Source organism: Sciurus vulgaris (genome assembly GCF_902686455.1).
Source record: "Sciurus vulgaris genome assembly, chromosome: 7".
Taxonomy (NCBI): domain Eukaryota; kingdom Metazoa; phylum Chordata; class Mammalia; order Rodentia; family Sciuridae; genus Sciurus; species Sciurus vulgaris.
The window spans coordinates 17,005,078-17,022,815 of NC_136467.1; positions in this window are offsets into that span (position 1 = coordinate 17,005,078).

The following is a 17,738-nucleotide window of genomic DNA, read 5'->3' on the forward strand; positions in this document are numbered from 1 at the left end:
TTGCTTCTTTTTGTTTTTGCTATTGCAGGCAGTGCTGCTATGAACATCCTCTCTGGGAGTGATATCGCCAGGTCATGTGGTTTGAGAACCTGATCTTTACAAGATAATGCCAGATTATATTTCTAAAGGGACTGGCCTGGTTATACCCCCGTCAGCATTGTTTTGCTCCATTACTTTTGCTGTGCATCTCCAACAGTTCTTACTTTCAGACTTAAAACCTTACCAGTCTAGTGGATATTAAGTGATACTGTGATTTCCATCAAGAAGACTTCTATTATTCTTGTCTTTGTTCTTTTATGTGTAAGTTGTCAGTTTTCCTCCAGGCTGCTGTTCTCTTTATCACTGCATGTATACAATTTGATTTGATGTGCATGGTGTAGTTTTGTTCATATTTCTTCTGTCACTGTTTACCTGTGGGTTTATGGTTTTCACCAAATTTAGAAATTGTTTGGCATTGTTCCTTCAATTATGTTTTTCCATCTCTCCCTCCTTCTTACTCTTCTCCCGGGGCTCCAATGACATGTATTCTAGGACACTTGAAGTTATCCCGTAGTACACAGATGCTCTGTTCCATTTCTTAGTCTTTTTCTATTTCATGTGAGGTAGTTTCCATTGCTGCATCCATTCATTAATGTTTTCTTCTGAGAAGGATCTAGTCTTTTCATCCCATCCAAACCATGTTTACCTTGGACATTACATTTTTAATCTTTAGAAGTTCCATAATGGGCCTTTTTCTGTCTTGTCTCTTAACATACTCCTGCTTGCTTCTGTGTTTTTGAGGGGTAAGGGAACATCTGTAGTATATTTTTAATAGCAGTTTTAATGTACTTATTCATTAAACCATTCATTGTTAATTCTGTCATCTGTTTTCCTACCTCCATTCCCTTCCCCCATCCTAATATTGGGTTATAATTTTCACATTCTGGAATTATTTGATGGAATCTTCATGGTACCCTCTAATCTCTATTTTCTGTAAATGAGAAGTTAGGTGTAGATGTTTGATTAGAGAGTTAGGGTATACATTCTAGGCAGAACATTTAGAATCTAGTGGCAAATGCATTAGCCTTTCCCTCTGTGTCTTGTGCTTTTGTATTCTGTTGAAGAAACCTCACAGAGCTGGTGGGATAGCTCAGTGGTAGAGTGTTTGCCCAGCATACAACAGGCCTTGGGTTTAGTCCTCAGTACCACAAAAAAAAAGAAATTACCTATTCTGAGGTAATAAAAGTAGATTATATTCTAAAAAGTATAAAGCTTTGTATTTTTACAATTAAATCCATATTGAATTATGTGTGCGTGTGTGTATGTGTGTGTGTGTTATGATTGAGGGATCCAAATTCATTTTTTACTTTAGTTTGTTTTGTTTTGTTTTTAACATGTGGATATAATCAGTTGCCTGAAGCCCATTATTGAAAGCTTAGCCCAGTTTCTGTTGATCTACAGTTCTATTTGTCACATAAGTTTCTGACATGGGTGGGTTTTATTTCATAGATTTGTCATTTCATTGGTTTATTGTCTATCCCAGATCCAGTACCAAACACATTTATTTCTATGACTTAACAGAAAGTCTCAATATTTAAATGGGTTCTTCTGTCTGTTAGAAATGGCTTAACTCTTTGTTCTTTATAATTTTAGAACCATCTTATCAAGTTTCCTGAAGAATTCTGTTGGGATTTTAATTGCATTAGCATTAAAATAGTTGATTACTTTCAGGAAAATAATCTTCATAATATTGAATCTCACTATTCATTAAGCTAGCATACTTCTCCATTTAGTTCTTAGAATTTTCCTGATAAAGCTTTTGATCATGTATGTTAAATTTATTTCTCTTTCCTTTTTAAAAATGTGCTATTGTAAATGGCATCTTTTAAAAATAAATTTTTGATTTGCTGACAAGTTTTTTTTATTACTACTAAATTCAGCCATTTTACTAAGTTTTCATACTTAAAATTTGTAGGATTTAGGGGGTCTGTTATGTGAACAATAATAGCTGCAAATAATGAGTCTTTTTTTTATTAAAACTTTAAAAATAACTATATATTATTTGTGGTTGTATGGTGCTTGCTGGCAAAAATTCCTAGTATAGTGTTGACTAGACTGGTGACTTCCAGTGATTTTAGCTGGCTATAATTTCCAATACAGTGTTGAAAATGGCCTGCAATTTTTGTTTTTTTATTGCTCTTGTCTAGTGTTAATGTCCACGTTACAGAATAAGTAGGAAATGCTTTTCACTGCCTCCCTTCATTTGGAAAAGAAAAAAAAGATTTAAATTATCTGTTCCTTGAAAGTTGGATAGAGTCTGCCTATAAAATTGTCTGAACATTGTATTTCTTTTTGTGAAAAAAAAAATCTCAGCTCTTATTAGATTTCTATGTCTTTACTGTTAGCATTTTGGTGATTACATTTTTTTTGGAATTTGTCATATTGAAGTTTTTTTTTAATTGATTGACAGTTGCTCAGAGCTTATCTGATAAATTCTTACTATCCCTTTATTTTTACATTACTCTTTTGACTATGCTTCATAAATACCATATAGCTAGATAAGTTTTAAATCTAAACTGATGTGTTTAGTGCATTGTAATGTTTACTGACATATTTGAATGTGGTAGTGTTCTTTATTTTTGTTTTTGTGTTTGCAGTGCTGGAGATCGAACCCAGGGCCTTCCACATGCTAGGCAAGCACTCTACTACTGAGCTACATTCGCAGCTGGTAGTATTCTCATAGTACTTGCTGATCATCTTATTTTGTGCTTTTTCTGGCTCCCCCAACTCTATTTCATCTTATTTTGTGCTTTTTCTGGCTCCCTCAACTCTATTTTCTTTTAGATTAACTTAAAAATCATGTTAGTTTCACACATTTGAGAAATTGCTTCTGGATTTTACCATCCATACTTAACTCATTAAAGGCCAATTTTTCAATTCTATTAATATGTCAATGAAATTAACACAGGTGCATTAAAATAGGTTAGAAATCATAATCTAGAAATTATATATCCTTTATATACATCCATGTAATATATATATATGTACACACATGGAAATAAATATTTTTTAAAGTATTCTAATCATTCACCTATTTTCTCAAAAGCATAGAACTCTAAAACATTATTTCAAAAGTTACATGAGTGGTATATTTGTTGTTCAATTTAAATTTTTATAGCACCCCCTTCTAGGATGAGGGAACTTAATATTCTCATCTTCCTAAGAACCTTTGAAATCTTTAAGTCAACCCTCTTTCAACTTTTGTGCTGTAATCACTCAGTATTTTAATTTGGACTTGTGATTTTTAATATTAAAATTAGATCACATGAATATTACTATTTTAATTCAGATAGTTGTTTAGATTTATTCATGTGTTAAATGGTTTCTTCACTCACCATTTTTGCATCTCAGACCTTTCTTTCACCTAGGATAATTTTCATTTCTTCTGAAGCATATTCCTTTGGCAACAATATGTTGATTGTAAACGCTTAGTTTTTCTTTATCAAAATTATTTTTCAATTCAGCCATGTTTTTTAAAGTTTATTTTCTGTATTACCCAATTCTAAGTTGACCGTTATTCTTTTTCCAGTACTTTGAAGGTATCATTCAACTGTCTTTTCACTTTTTATTTCTGTGAAAAATCTGTTGTCATTCTTAATGTTATTCTTTTGGATGTAATGTGACTTTTTCTGGCTGCTTTTTTGTTGTTAATTACATTTTTAATTTTAAAGATAATTAAAGATTTACATGCAATTGTAAGTAATACAGAGAGATTCCATGTACCCTTTACCTAGTTTCTCCCAGTAGGACATCTTTCAAAACTGCAGTATAGGGAGCAGCCAGGATGTTGGCATTGACAGAGGGAAGACACCAAACATTTTCATCCCTGCAGGAACCCCTCATGTTGCCTGTTCCCTGCCACTTCTATTTCTTCCTTAACCCCTGGCAACTACTCATTGGTTTTCCATTTCTATAATTTGTTCAAAAAATTTTTATGCAAATGGAATTATCTAGTATATAGCCTATTGGGATTAGTTTTTCTTTTTTCCATTCACTCAGCCTAATTCCCCAGAGATTCTTACAGATTATTGCATGTGTTCGTAGTTCCTTTTTTTCATAACTGACTAGGATTCCCAGGTATGAATATATCACAACTTATTTAACCATTCACCCATTAAAGGACATCTGGGTTGTTTATACATTGGAACTTTAATAAAGCTGCTGTTGTTTTTATGTGAGCATAGTCCTCATTTTTCTTGGATAACCGGCAAGGAGTACAATTAGTAGGTCATATGGTAATTGTATATTTAGATTTTAAGGAACTGCTAAATTAGTTTCCAGAGTGGGTTATACCATTTACAGTTCTAGCAACAATATACAAAGCAATCCAGTTTCTCTGCATCCTCACCAGCATTTTGTGTAGTTGCTGTTTTATCTTAGCCATTCGGATAGGGGTGTGTGTGTATGTGTGTGTGTGTGTGTCTGTGTGTGTCTCATTTGAATTTTAATTTCCATTTGCCTAATTGCTAATGATAAACACCTTTTCATTCTCTTTGTCATCTGCATATCCTGATATCCTCTTAGATAAAATGTCACTTCATGCTATTTGGATTGGGTGGGGGTCACTTTTGAGTTTCAAGAGTCCTTTATGCTAGCTACTAATCTTTATCAGATATATTATTTGCAAATATTTTCTCTCTGTGTGGTTGGTCTTTTCATTGCCCCCCCCCCCCATCTTCTTAATAGTCTTTGCCGAACAGCATATTTCAATTTTGCTGATGTTCAGGGGTTTTAGGTTTCATTTTGTTTTGTTTTTCAGTACTGGGGATTAAGTAAGGGACTCACAAATGCTAAGCAAGTGCTCTCTCTACCACTAAGCTACAGCCCCAGTCCTTTTATAAAATTTTATTTTGAGACAGGGACACATGATGGAAAGAGGGAGTTTTCTTCTGATAATGTTCCCTGGGAGGACTTTAATGGACTGCTGATTGTGTCAAAAATAAGAATTCAGCCGAGTCCTAGCTCCTGAGGTTTTTCTGTTTTGTTTTGTTTTATTTCAGTTAAATGTTCTTAATAAATCTTACTATGGGTTCTTTAGTTCTGTGTGTGTGTGTGTGTGTGTGTGTGCGCGCGCGTGCGCGTGCATACTTATGGACTCCCACTTGCATTACACCATTTTTTGAAAAGAATGGGTGCTTCTAAGGTTTTTTCTTTGTCTTTGGCATTCTAGAATTTCACTATAATGTGTCTACATGTGGATTGCCTTCATCATTCCTGGTATATCATTTCCTGAGTCTGATGACTTCATGTTTTCTGTTATTCTGGAATCATCCATGCCATTTTTTCTTCAAATATTGCTTCTCCTCTATTTTACCTATTTCTTTTTGCAACACCAATCACTTTATGTTGGCTTCCTTGTTCCATTCTTTGTATCTTTAACTCACATTTTTCATGTGGTACATTCTGAGTAATTTCTTCAGGTCTGTTTTCCAGGTGATCTCTTCTCTCTTCAGGTAAGCCCAATGTGCTATTTAACCTGTTCACTGAATTTTTAACTTTAGTGGTTCATTTTTAGAAGTTCTGTTTCATTCCTTTTTCAGGTTTTCCTAGTTGTTTTTTATTGTTATTCCTTGCTCATTTTCACTATTTTCTTTACATAGTTACTTTACATTGCTTTGGATACTTACAATATCTTAATTTCTCCCTGTGATCATCTTTTAGGAACATCAATTTTATTATAAGATTTGGGAGGGAAAAATTATTAAGAAACTATCTCCTCACAGAACAGGGGAGGAATAAGCAGTGTAACAGAAGAGCAAGGCAGGCAGAAAGTGTCCCGGGAAGAACAGTCTGATGTCTCTCCCAGGTGGGTGAAGAGAGGCCCATTCTCCAGGCAGCTCCAGATGCCCTTGTGACTGGATCCATAGGGAGAAGCCTGAGGCCGTGTGCACACCTCCCTCCTGCAGCGACTTGAGTCCATGCCTACGGATGCTCATGCTGTGATGTCAGGATCCATGAAGCTCGGTCTTCTGGCTGTCCACTTAAAATGCAAGGACACATGTGAAATGGACTCTGTTGGTGATCTAAGCATCACATTGAACCCCATAAGTGTATAAGTTATGATTTATCAATTGAAAATGACATTGACATATATAAAATAAAATGTTGGACTCTGCCACCTACTTGGTTTTGTCTGTGTCTCACCTGTCCACTTTCATTGGAGTCACTTTGTTTCTGAATCCAGAGCTTGTCTTTCAGGCCAGCAGCTAGCAACATGGCACATGGCAACATATTTGTAGAATACAGGCACCAAGCTTACTCCCTACTTTCTACCCTTGGTGTTGTCACTGGTACAGGGTGCAGTCCCAGCATGATGTTGCCCAGTGGAGAGGGAGTTTTCTTATGATGCGTCCTGGGAGGACTTGCTGCTTGCTGCACACACCTACTGATGATTGTTCAGCAGCTGGGGTGGGGGTGGCCCTCAGGAACATGCTAGGGACTAGGCTGGGAGGTTGTACCCTTGCAGATAGGCTGGCTTTTCTGCTGCCCTTCTACCCTGACTGCTTGACCTCCTCAGGCAGCTGGGGATGTAGCTCAGTTGGTACAGTGCTTGCCAGGAAAGCATAAGGCCTTGGGTTCAATGCCCAGCACTGGGAAAAAAAAAAAAAGGAAAGAAATAAAAGCTGATTTTTAGAGGGCAAGAAGAGGGAGACATGAAGGGCCAGCTCACTGGCACTCCTCTTTAGGAGGGGAGAGAAGGCAGAAGGATCTGCATAGGGTGGGCAAAACCCAACCTCTGGATGCAGGCTTAACTTAGAACGTACACAGCCTGCCTCCTGGGTTGTCTGGTGCTGGCACATCAGAAATACAGTCATTGCATCATCAAATTATCTGGTTACTAAAGATACCCAGGTATCATATGGGTCATAACCCATGTCAAACAAGATGGTCATCATTGTGGGGTATAGGTGATTAGGGAGTGGCTCACTGGAATGTCACTAAATATTGCTCACCCTTGCTCAGTCACAGGTGCCCCATGATTTTGTCTATCGTAGGCCTCTGTATGATGGTTCCACCCATCAGTAACTGGCTGATGATACTCACACTTGGGTGGAAATATAAAAGGGAATGTCATACCTCGTGTACAGGACCTGCTCTCCCAGCTGTAAAAAGGTGACCATGAAGTACAGAATGACACCCAGACTGCAGATATCCACTGCAAGGCCACTGTATTCTTCTGCCAGATTCCCAGGGCATGGTATGGAAGAGTGACAGAGAACATGTTCAGCTTCTGCCCAGCAGTGAACCTGCAACCCATTACACAGTTTCAGAGTTTGGCCTCCACCAGGCTGTTCGCCAGCTTCAGATCTCCGTGCACGACACGGTCTTGTGACAGTAGCCCACAGCACATGTGATCTGCTGTATGGTCTCTGGGCTTCCTCCTGCATGCCGATGGGCTCAGGGATGTGGTGGAGTTAGCTGTTCCCCACCTGCGTGCTCCATCACAAGGTGGGTGTTTTCAATGGTTTCAACAATAATAAAACCTTGGGTCACATTTAAATGTTCCACAGTCTTCATTTTATCCAGTTCAGATACAATGATGGAAGTGCTACTCTACCTTTGGCAGAACTTTCAAGATAACTCGTCTGGGTGAGGATATGGCAGGCCAGTTGGACCTGGGCAAAGTTGACCTGGCTGAAGTCCCTCCGGACACTATAATGGTTCATTCATGGGAGGAGCTGGCCAAGAGGCTCTGCCACATACTCCTAATCTCATTACTTTGACCGCTTTCACCTCTCACTCTACACCCTAAGAGGCACCACCAACTAAGAATGGTAGCTAAAAAATAAAAACAAGCTAACAAATAATTAAAATCTAAAGCCAGGAAAATAAACGCCCAAATCAAAAAACCAAAGTCAGAAGACCAGACCAACCAAACAAGCTAAATAGCTGTGATTCCCAACAGGTCGCCAACCAAGAGCTCCCTGTGCTTATGGAATAAACAAACAAACAAACAAACAAAAACAGTTGCAGCCAGGGCCTGACAGGTAGTATTTGAAATTCCCTTACACTGGATCTTTATGAGGTCAGAGAATGAAATGGTCCTTTAACTTCTAGGACCTCTTCCACTTTAATAATAATAAAGGATTCCAGATTTTTTTTTCTTTAGTGAGTAAGATTGATATTTACTTGTTTAGATATTAAAAATTCATAGGATGCTTCATGGGCTTTTCCTTTCACTTTCTGAAAATTCCTAACTTTTGACTTTTAAAGAGTTCATCATATCTATCCAACAGAATACCTGGAGTAGTAGTCAATTCCTTTTTCTTTCAACTTGAATAACTGGTGTACCTCACATTGTGACACTAACACATGCTGTGTTCTCTGAGATACCATGTGGCACATTATTAACACCTGTGGACTCTGAAGAACGGAGATTTCATCACGATTTTTCCATATGGTCTTCATCAGATTTTTACCAGAAATCCTGGAACCAGGAAGGCAGTGGGCTCATATGTTCAAAATTATGAAAAACAAACCTGTCAGCCAAGAATACTTTGTCCAGAAAAATTGCCCTTACAATAGGAGGGAGAAATAGAGGCATTCCAAGATGCTTCAATCTCTTTGTGCTGATATAACAAAATACCTTAGGCTGGGCAATTTATTAATAATGGCTACCATGGACTAAAACCTCTGAAACTGTTAGGAAAAAAAGCTTTCCTTTTTTTAGGTTGTTTTTGTCAAGTATTTTGTCACAACAATGGAAAGCTCACTAACACAGAAATTGGTACCAAGAAGTGAGGTCATTGCTGTGATATTGCTGTGGTTCAGGACCTTTGGAACTCATTTCCAGGGGAATTTAGCAAAGTTCAGAAAGTCAGGCTAGAAAAACCTTCAAACTCTGTAAGTGGAGCTTAGCAATTCTGGTGGTAGATCAGAAGGCTGATAGGAATATGAGAGTAAAGACTGTGCAGATGAGGTTTCAGATGGGAATAAGGGCTCTACTGCTCTACTAGGAACTGCGTTAAAGGCCATGTGTATTACACAGTAGCAAGGAGCTTGTCTGTATTTCATCCACTCCATGAGACTTTGTGTAAGGCCAGTTTAAAGGTGATGGACTAATCTGGTGCAGAAAATTTCAAGGCAGCACAGCATTTAGACTCTGGTCTGGTTATTGCTGACTGCTTTTAGTCAAGTACACAGTAAGATGAAAAACTTGCAGTTTGACCAGAAAAGGAGTACATTTGAAGTTGAGGCAATGAAGAATGTTATTTCTGAAGAGATTAACACTTTTAGAAAGAAGCTAAGCACTTTGCACTGCGACAATACAAAAAATATCTTAAGGGGATCACAATAATTTGCCATACTCCTATCATCATGGGCTCATGGGTCTAAAGATATAAACTCACTTGAAGGGTAGATTTTGTTATTTTGTCCCTAGCCCCCTTCCTCACCCTCTTTTTTTTGCTTCCTGGCCACCATGAAGTGAGTGACTTTGCTCTGCTTTGTGCTTCTTGCCACGATGTTCTGCCTTTCCAGAAGCCCAAAGTGATAGACCACTCAATATGGACTATAACTTCTGAAACTCTGAGCTGAAATAAATATTTTCTTCTTTTAAGTTATATTTCTCAGGCATTTTGTCACAGAAAGGGAAAGCTGACTGACACGCCTCCTGTATCACAAACTCAGTCCTTAGGTTCTGTGGGACAGGGCTTCAGGAGACAACCTCAGGTCCTCTTTGTCACTCAGGGCCCCTCCAGGCCACCCTGAAGGCTGAGAGCCCACCTTTGTTTACCTGGCACAGCATAAACTCCCAACATTGTCCACCACGTTCAGCAGTTTTCAAATCTTCTTGCGAACAAAATGAAGTGTGTGTTCTCAGTTGAATTTGGGGCAAAAAGGCAGAGTTAATTAGAAAGTGTCTCTTGCCTCAATGTGTAATGAGGGAGATGTTCACAAACATTGGATCCCATTGGTCCAGATACTTTTGCTTTTGCTTACATATCTGGGTTCCAACTAACTCTTTGGTAACTGGGACCCCCTTCTCCAAGGGGGCCCTTTTTCCTCCCAACGCCAGCAGTCCTCAGGTCCTTAACTCTGCTGTCAGCCCAGAGTCACTTTCTGGTTCCTTTGAAAAATGCCAGGCATCCATCAGAGTCCCAGACAGCAGTGAGTGAGCCATGTGAAACCACCTCTTCCTTTATGTTTCTAAGCAAAACCTTCACACATTCATCAGCTCTTATTTTATTTATTTATTTTATGTGGTTCTGAGGATTGAGCCTAGTGTCTCACACATGCCAGGCAAGTGCTCTAACACTGAGCCACAAGCCCAGTCCTCAGCTGACTCTTAGGAAGTGGATACCGGCTGGACACTGGCTGCCTGCAGAAGTTCTATTTCCTTGAGAGGCTGTATGTTCAGGTTGCCCATTAAAATGAGTCCGGAAATTGTTAAAAATACAAATTCCTGAGCCCCATCTGGAAACAACAGAATCAAGCATGACGGGGGGTGGGAGGGGGGGATGACAGGAATCTGCATTTTCAATCAACATCATTGGTCATTCTGCCTTGCAGACATCTCTTGTTGGGGAGTTGTGTTATCTGAGGCCAGCTGTTTGCTATTTCTCGAGCTGAAGGAATAGAGCAATACTCATTCTCTTGAACTGGTGGGTTTGATTGGCAGATGAAGCGTGGCCCCACCCAGAGACAACACTCATAAACTATTACTGAACATTAGCTGAGTTCATTTTGAGGGCTTGATGGGAAGGAAAGAAAAGAGCATGTTTTCAGCTGCAGAACCGGTTCGTGTTTTGAATAGTCTCAGTGCTCTCTCTTACCTCCCCATCTCTCTCCATTCTTTTCAGAATCCAAGTTCTATGAACTTCTTCATCCCTAGAGGGTTCAGATTAAGGGGCTTCCAGAACCTCCCTCTGAATAGAGCAAAAGTAGACAATACACTGTCCCGAGGACAATGAGTCAATTCCTCTTGGTCTAAAATGAGTCGTTTCATTGAGGAAAAGTGAATACATCTGATCTTGCATTCACAGGGGAAAATAGTGCATATCAATTCAAAAGCAGAGTTGTGGTTAAAAAAAAAAAAAAAAAAAAAAAAAAAGCACACAGATCCTTGCTGTGACAGAGGCTAAGAAAACCAACTGGAGAGGTGGCAGCTGGCATCATTCAAGTCTCAAGGAAACTAACCTCATAGGGTAGGGGTTCAGAGGGGTCACTCATGATTGGTGATGTCATATTGAGCCAGGTGCCCATCAATACCTTCCTTAGGCAGACAACATTCACAACCCCCCCCCCCCCCCATGGAATTGTGTACTTCAGCCCTTCGCCCACAACTTTAAGTGAGGGTTTGTTATGTGTGTTCGTGGGGTCTCCACTGAGCAGGGCTGGGGGTCACTTTTCTCTTTCCCTTCCAGTTTATGACCTGAAAACACCTATAAGTCCTGAATCTAGTAAAATACATAATAACACATTTCTTTTCTGCGCGAGACATCTGCACGAGGCCCCACAGACACCAAGGTGAATCTAGGCCAGGGACTCCCCCTCGGGCCTGTTCTGTGCCCGGTGGGTCATGGCACCCGCACCACCAGCCATGACTCTGGGGCCTCGTGTCTGTCCTGGGAGCCTTCACTCTGCCACAAATGACAAGAGGAGCACTAAAGTCACCAGCACACAAAGCAGAAGCAACTAGGACATCAAGAAGGCAGACGCAGAATTCCAGAATGCAACCAGGGGTCAACCTGCCGACCATGCTTCCCTCGAAGTTCCAGGAGGAACTTTCTTCTGAGGAAGGAGGAGGGTGGGGTGTGTTCCAGGTGGAGGAACCATTCTAAGTCTCAGTCACGGGCCAGGAGGTGAGCCCAAATCACCAGACACATTTGGAAGGGCAACTGGCACTGTTCAGAGAGACAAGGGGCACTGTGGGAAGGTGGTGGAGACCCTGCGACCGGATGGGCTGTCGGGAGTGTCTGGGCTACCGCCCGGGTGACAGGTGCCCAGGGGAGAAGGCAGCAAGGGGTCACTGCCACGCTTGTTTTCAGGGTCCTAGAAAAGCCAGAGGAGCTCAGCAAGGATGAAAAACCCTCAGGGACACTTCCTTGGAGCTCAGAACCGGCACTGTCAATGCAGGGGTGGTGCCCTGAAGCATGGGGGTCAGAGCAGGGCACAGAGTTCAGACAGGAATGATCGGGGGCTCTTGGTCCTGAGAAAAAGGGAGGCCCAAAGTATACATGCCTTAGTGTTCCAGGTCCTGAGTGGAAGATACGCTGGTCCACCCAGGCCTGACCCTCATGCCATCAGCCCTTTCAGGGTGAAAGCCAGTGCCTGGTGCGTGTTAGAGACCAGGGGTCACGGCATTGTGTTCTTGGCCATGTTGTGCACCTCTCACACACCCTGGCCCACCCCCATAGCACACAGAAACAGAAGGCCAGAGGGGTCTGGGTGCCTCAGCTAAGGTTGGCAAAATGCCAGGGAACGCAGGTCTGTTAGTAAGGTCCCCGCCTACACCCCCATCACGGCAGACCTGGGGACAACTCCTGCACAAGGTTCTTCCTAGCCTAGTCTTTCTCTAATGGTGAGCCCTTCTCATTGCCTTGCTGTCTATGAAGATCTTAGAGTCAGCTTCCCAGCTCCTTCAGGCCCAGCACCTCACCTCTATCTCTATCACTGGCCCTCACCACAGTGACCCAAGGCCCCAGTCCCCAGCCCTATGTGCAGGGCCACCCTGGCTCGTAGTTTTTTTTTTTTTTTTTTTTTTACCATTTTGTTAGTGTATTGGGGTTGCAAAGAATTTTCCTGACTTGCAATCTCGTCAATGCAATTAAAAGAGTGCTAGCTGTGATTTATTTGGCATGAGGGTATTGTGTGGAGAGTGGTGGTTGCAGTTCAGAATACCCTGAATATAGTGGGCCCTACTGCCCAAGCAGATGCCTCTCAACCTATTGTACACAATTTTGGGCCATCAACAGAAAAAACTTTAATTAGACAAGAAATTGTCATCCTGAATGTAGAAATCAAAGTATCCTCCATCTAGAAGATTCTAGAATGTGGTCTGAAAGGATGAATGAGCAAGAGAGAAATGTCGGTTATATGTGATAGTGAAGCCAGAATTGAGGACAGGCAGTTAGTGTAGAATAGGGATTCGGGTCAAATGGAGAGAATGGAGGCCATCTGTGTCTGGAAAGTTGGAGATCCACCCTGGGAGCATGGAATGTCAAAGACCTTGGGAACCCATTGATTACCAAATTTACCTGCCCTTACCATCCTTTTTCAAAAGACTGCAGGCAAGGAGTTGCTAATTAATGCCCCTGGACTGCTACCTGCCTAAATCACTCCATTTGCCCACCCCCATCTGCTTCTCACCTTTTTGCCATCTCACCTGCATCTCCGGGCCTAGTCATGTAGGCAGAGGGGAGAGATAAGGGGGTAGAAACAGAACAAACCTACAAAAAAGCGGCAGGATTTGCTCATCCCAGGGATTCTGCCTTTGGGTCCCCTTCTTCCACCCAGAAGTCTGTTCTACTTTTCTTTGATAAAGCTTCTTATTTTCGACTCTACGCTTGCCTCAGCACACTTCTCTCATGTTTATCTTCAACATCTGAGGAAGCAGGACTTGTCAAGGTGACTGGCGGTATCAATAGTATCAGTGAGAAAGAAGAAATAACATTCTGACAAGAAACTCAAGTTTAATAAGTTCATGGGAAAAATTAAAGCAGTAAAAATTTCTGATCTAGCATTTCAAGGAAGAGTTATTCTTAATTGCAAATTATGAGAAACTGGTTTTAACAAGTCATGGGTATGAAAATGGTTACATTCATCAGAAAGTGAGTTTAATCATAGTGTTAATCAAGTATCCTTGATGCCATCCAGGGCAGCCTCAGTTCTGTGGTACTCCTGCCAGTATCTGGGGTGAAGTGACCACGTTTCCTGTTTCTTCAATTTTACTTTCTCTAGACATTAGGTGAATTTTTTTTTCCCTTCAGTGCTGGGGATTGAACCTAGGACCTCACACATGCTAAACTACAGCCCCAGTTGCGAGGTGAACTCTCTCTCTCTCTCTCTTTTTTACTGAGGATTGAACCCCGGGGGTGCTTAACCACTGAGTCACACCCCCAGTCCTTTTTTTTTTTTTCTGGTGACAGGGTCTTGCTACATTGCTTAGGGCCTTTCTAAATAGCTGAGGCAGTCTTTGAACTTGTGATCCTCCTGTCTCAACCTCCTGAGTTGCTGGGATCACAGGCATGTGACACTGTGCCTGGCTTAGGGAAACTCTTAAACTAGGTAGGCATCAGTGATAATTCCTACCAATTTTGTTAAAGCTGAAAAAATTGAGTAAGCTGTGGGTAACCAGATTTTTTGTGTGTGTTAAAAATAGTTATTTTGAGCTTAAAATTGCTGATCAGTTATAACTTCACTGTGAAATCTCAGCTTAATTTTTCTTAGCAGTTGAATTTTCAAAGATTTTGATGAGACTATTAAAGGATAAGTAAGAAAGAAACTTTGTGTAGGGTTGGCAATCATAATTTCACAAGTTATTTTAATGAATTTGTTGCTTTTTTGTTACAGGAAGATATATTTCATCTTTGTTTTCCATTCATCATAAAAAATATTAATCTCAAGTTTGACATTTCTTACCCAGCAAGGTTGAGTCACAAAGAACACATAACAAATAGTAAAATCGAAATCACGGAAGCCCTACCTTTCTGTGACTGTTGCTATGAAACCTTGTTTTGATGGGAAATTTGAGAAGCTTGAGCTTCCTGTTGTTAAATGATAGAATGTGGAGATCCCCTTCATTTTCAAAATTGTCTCTTTAAAAAGGTAAGTAACCTCAGGTACTCTTCTTGCTCATGGGGTAATTTTTATTCCTACCAATTTTACCCACACAGGACAACAAATAGGGGAACTGCCAAGAGTTAACAGTTTTATGTTTTTCTTCTCTTATTCCTTATTCATTGAATAAGCAAATGGGTAAGGTTTTTAAATAATGTTCTGTGTGCAATTAACAAGTTGTATTGCTGGAACTAGGGCTGCAGCTCAGTGGTAGAACCCTTGTCTGGTATGCATGAGGCCCTGGGTTTGATCTCCAGTACAGAAAGAAAGAAAGAAAGAAAGAAAGAAAGAAAGAAAGAAAGAAAGAAAGAAAGAAAGAAAGAAAGAAAGAAAGAAAGAAAGAAAGAAAAGGAAAGAAAGGAAAAAAACAAAAACAAGTTGCATTGCTATTATTTATTTTTCCTAGAATACCAGTTCACTCACACACACATGTGCACATGCACACACACACCCAATAGCACATGGAGTAACACACTAGCAAAGAGAGTTTGTATCTAAGGAGAAGTTAGAAAAATGCTGTGAATCTAGAACAAGACCACAATGACCTCTGGTTCCTGAAACAAGTGTTTTGTTCTGTATCGTTTCCTTGATCTGGTGGAGAGTTTGGGATTCAAGCCAGAAATTTTAAGTCAAGAGCAAAGGCTATGAAGGTGGCAACCAGGAAGATGGAGAGGAAGAGCCGAGTGAGGGTCTCACCGAGGCCAAGGACTGTGGAGAGAAATGAAAGCCCATAGGAGGAGGAGATGGGGACCAGAAGGAAACCAAACCCTACACCAAGAATCTCGGGTTTGATTTGTTGGGTAGGAGAAAATGTGAGCACATTTCTAAAGAAGGAAGAGGCCCCAGAGAGTTGGAAAAAGTGATTCTCGGAGTTCTGTAAAGGATCTTCACCCAGAGCTAGCTCCAGATTCCTCGGATGGCATTGAACATGGTTCATTCAGTATCTGTTCCACTCATAGCCCCGGACCAAGATTTACATCAAAGCAGGCTTCCCAGAGATGAGAAATCATCCCTATGCTGCATTTGGTGCAGTGCTAAAACATAGAACTGGCATCACAACAATAATTCTACAAAGTCATGCAGTCTTGGCCACAAAATAACTCATTTGTCATTATAGAAAACAGTTCAAATATCTTTGGAATGGCCATGGGTAGACAGGTTTTAGTAAAGCTTCTCTGATACGGGGTAAACAGGGTCAAGGTGGTCTGTGCCTCCTGAGTAGACCAGGTGGCAGAGGGCCAGCCTGCTAGCATTCTGGGGACAGGCGCCTCATCAGACATGGCATGTAGGCAGTGTCTCACATGTTGTAGAAAATAACCTGGTACCTACCACAGCCCCAGTGGGTGACAGGTGCATTTCTAATTTCATCATGAGAGATGTTTTATTATTACATGGATGATTATCTCCTAGTAACTCTCTGAGAACAAACAAAATCAGATATCCATGTCCTTGCCCACCCCCCCACCCACAGGTACTTATGGGAAGATGTCACCACCCTGCCCTGCTCTCTGCACAACCTCTGTGGCATACACACAGCTCTCCCTGGCCTGCCAGCCACTGCTTCAGGCCCAGGGGCCACTCCACAGCTGCTCTTCCTGGTTTCCCATTGCACAGCAGGAGGGTGCTCAGCTGGACTGGATGGTCCCCACAGCTAAGACTCTGAGGGAAGGTGTTTTGATGTGGAGGGGCACATTCATTTCCTAGGGCCACCATAATGAATGACCACAAGCCAGGTTACTGAAAACAGTGGAAGAGTATCTCTCACAGTTCTGCAGGCTACCAGTCTGAAATCAGGGTGTACTCAGGGCCACACTCCTGATGGCACCAGGAACGAATGGTTTCTTGCTGCTTCCTAGTTCTCCTGTGGTCCTTGGCTTATAGCAACGTCACTGTGATCTCCGTCTCTGACTTCGTGTGACCTTCTCTGTCTCTGTATCTACATCTCCCCCTCCCTTCTTTTATAAGGCCACGAGTGGTTGGATTTAGGACCACTCTAACAAGTGTGACTGCATTATACCTTGACAACATTTGCAAAGAATCTTATCTCCAAATAAACTTACACTCACAGGGGAGGTTAGGACTGGAACATATCTCTTAGGGGACACAATTCCATCACCACAGGAGTGAGGTGTTCACACAGAGGTCAAGAAAATAACTTCCACAGTACTTTGACCAGGGATCAGCAAAGGTTTTGAGCAGAACACTGGGCTGGGCCTTAGTGCCATGTTTCTCACATGGAATGTACCAAGTGTTCAAATGGGACCACTGATAGATAATACCATTGGGGCTTTATTTGTTCACGTGGATTGGCACTCATCAGTCTTTGCCCTCAACCTGGGTTCCTCTACCTGTTTTCCACAGTCCTGGTGTCTTTTCATTCATAGTCTCTCTTCCTAGCAACTGATAGAGTGTTAGCAGAAACCTTCTTCTACCCTCTTTGAGGCTTTAGGAGAGAGAACGATCAATTCTCAAAATGGCAGCTCCTGCAGAGTCAACTCCAGCCCATAAGAGCTATGCTTTAAAGGCAATCCAAGATGGTGGATGAGAGGGAGCCTGTCTTCCTTGTCGCTTCATAACTCGGATTCAAGCAGAGGAAATATTGTTTCTCTGCGAGGCAGTCCTCGCTGCCCACTGATCCCCTGCTGCTTACTCCATTCATCTACCCTGATCACCTGCCCTCTGCCAGCATATCCCCTACCTTTTGAGTGTGAATCGCTCAAAAGTGATTGAGAGATAGGTGACCACAACCTATCATCCACCATTTGCCCATTTCCCCACCTCTTGCTTGGCCATTGCCAGCCTTTCACCTACTCATCACCCACTGCCGGACATCCACCTGCCGATTGTCCACTCTTAGCCTGCAGACCTCCCGCAGACCGCCAGTGAATCGCCTGCTGCCCACTGTTGCCTGGAAGTCC